This window comes from Polistes canadensis, unplaced genomic scaffold (assembly GCF_001313835.1).
Source record: "Polistes canadensis isolate GaletaPanama2010 unplaced genomic scaffold, ASM131383v1 scaffold_1057, whole genome shotgun sequence".
NCBI classification, from domain to species: Eukaryota; Metazoa; Arthropoda; class Insecta; order Hymenoptera; family Vespidae; genus Polistes; species Polistes canadensis.
In genome coordinates this window covers 8,823-11,306 of record NW_014570603.1, presented here as the reverse complement: position 1 = coordinate 11,306, position 2,484 = coordinate 8,823, and the positions used below count along the sequence as shown (strand labels likewise).

The following is a 2,484-nucleotide window of genomic DNA, read 5'->3' as shown; positions in this document are numbered from 1 at the left end:
AAAGAAAACCTTGTAACCTAAAACAAATTATATTTAAATATAGTTATAAGCATTTGTTAATAATATTATTTGATATACATACTCGGTATCATATGTGTTCAAACCAGAACTTAATATTTCATCTAATGCTGTATTAAGATCATTCAAATGAAATGGATGTAATCCAAGATGTTTATTCAGACGTTCATAATGTACTTGTGAATTTTCATCTTCTAAAAGACCTTCTAACTCTAATAAAGACCAGATTATACCTGTATATGAATTAAACTTCATTTTATTTATAAGAAACACTTAAATACAGTTTCAGAATCAATTAAAAACAAAAATTGAGAATTGGAGTATAAACTATCAGAAACCTGTGTTTCTGATGTTTGTATTAATTATTGTTTATCATTACGTCAAGWTAATTAAACACGTTGTAGAAATAATACTTTGTTGTAAACTAAAGAATATCTGCAGTTGATAAGTCTGTTGCTTTACCGAAAATTTGAAATTATTTCGGTGCATCCGGTGTAAATATAGTTTACATGTCGTGCAAACCATAGTGACATTTTTTTTCTTATATTATTTTTCTTAAGTAAGAGTATTAAATATTATTATTTAAATGTAAGTACTCTATTATATTTATATTAGATTCCCAAATTGAGAATAATATCGGTTTGAATTGCAATCAATTACAAATTTTTTTTAAAGTAAATATTGTTCAGTGAATCTAACTATAAAAACTAAATATCCCTAACCTCGCTTAGTAACATTGTAAAATGTGTTTCTTATTTAATATAAAATTTGTTTAAATTATAAAACACAATTAAATATATATGATACATACGTATAATAGATATCTATATATTATACAAAAATATTTTAAATTAATAGATTTACACGAAATTGTGTATCTATATAAAAATTCATTGATAATACTAAATAGTATTAAAATTCATCAATGATTTCCGGCATTTGAATGGTAAATTATTGAATTAAAAATAAATGTTTAAAATGTTAATATTTTTACAAATTAATTCATATATATAGTTCATGTATATAGTTTTAATTATTATTAATATTGCTTATATATATAATAAATATATATGTATATATATATATATATATTGTATATGCATAATACTTTATATTCATTGATAATGATATTTTTTAATTTGGTTTTAGTTAGATCTCAGGTGAGATTTAAACGGATTGAATGATAAACTTTAGGTCATCGTTTGATTCATTAAAATCATTTCTAATTAATTAATAATTTTTATTTTTACAGATATAGAAGGTATATGTAATTCAAGTGAATCAAATATATGAAATATATTATAAATGTTATCTTAATACCATAAATTTGATTATGGATGTCAATTCGGAAAAACTTACCTATGAACATTCTACTCCTATAAAAAATAGTGAAGGAAATATTACTAATAGGTATCTCTAAAATTAAATGATCTTTTCTTGCAAGTCCAGAAATTGATCCGAACCTTATTCCTAGAAATTGGATTGAAAATCATTACAACTGGGTTATTTGGAAACTAGCACTATAGATTTAAATTTAATTTTATTAATATATCTAGGTAAATACTATTATTGTATTATTATTATAATATAGGTCCATTGACACTAGCTAATGTTATGGTACAACTTAAATATCGTTTTGATCGTGAAATTGATAGATTAAAAAAGCCATGTTTATGAAGGATATTGGAAAAAGATGATTGTGCATCCAAACGAATGGTTTTATGTGTATCATCTATTACTCTGAGGTAAATATATATTAATAGAAAATAAATTTCATTATATTTTTTTAGAAATTTCATCAATGTATTTTCATTTTTCCGTACAGTCCAGAGATGACAAAAATAGAGAATCTAGTTCAATAGTATCAAACATAAATTATTCGAAAATAATATTAACTGATGGATAGTATATAGCATTCCTGCTTTTATTGATACAACCATGATGAGTTACGTAACATCTGGAAAAATACGCGAAGGTACAAAATGAATGATATTTGGAGCAGAGTTGTTGAATTTTTATCAATTTTTCTGTCATTTAGAAATATGTATGATAAAAAAAGTAAATGAAAGTTTTCTTTCTTATGAATAATATTATTTTGATATTATTATTTAATCCATTATATTCCACCCGATGTATCTTTAAGAATTCATACTAATTCCAACAGAAAAATTAAATAGGATACTAAATTAGGGTATACACATTGCCCTGGACCTATGCTAATTAAGTTAAAAAATGTGTGCCCTAGTGATGGTTTAGTTTGCAAATTTAAAGTTATGATTACTAGAACATATCCAATGTTATATCATGAAAAAAATCCTTCTGGAGAATCTACTATAATAGAATTTCATTTTCGTGTAATAATTCTAATACTTTAATATATATATATATATATATATATATATATGTATCGATGAAAAGAAAAAGCTAATCTCACTTTCGAAGAGCAGTATAGATTGAAAGTAGGAG

General features: G+C 23.2%; 1 long non-coding RNA gene across 3 annotated transcripts; it reads left to right on the top strand.

Moving 5' to 3' along the window:
* The first annotated feature begins 518 nt into the window (after positions 1-518).
* On the top strand, positions 519-2,106 carry LOC106792884. Of its 3 annotated transcripts, none has more exons than XR_001382354.1 (4): positions 519-606; positions 1,271-1,428; positions 1,610-1,763; positions 1,844-2,106. It is a non-coding gene; the product is annotated as an uncharacterized LOC106792884 (long non-coding RNA). The 3 variants fall into 3 exon arrangements; XR_001382355.1 differs by lacking the exon at positions 519-606 and adding an exon at positions 881-964; XR_001382353.1 differs by lacking the exon at positions 519-606 and adding an exon at positions 1,130-1,178.
* The last annotated feature ends 378 nt before the right edge of the window (positions 2,107-2,484 follow it).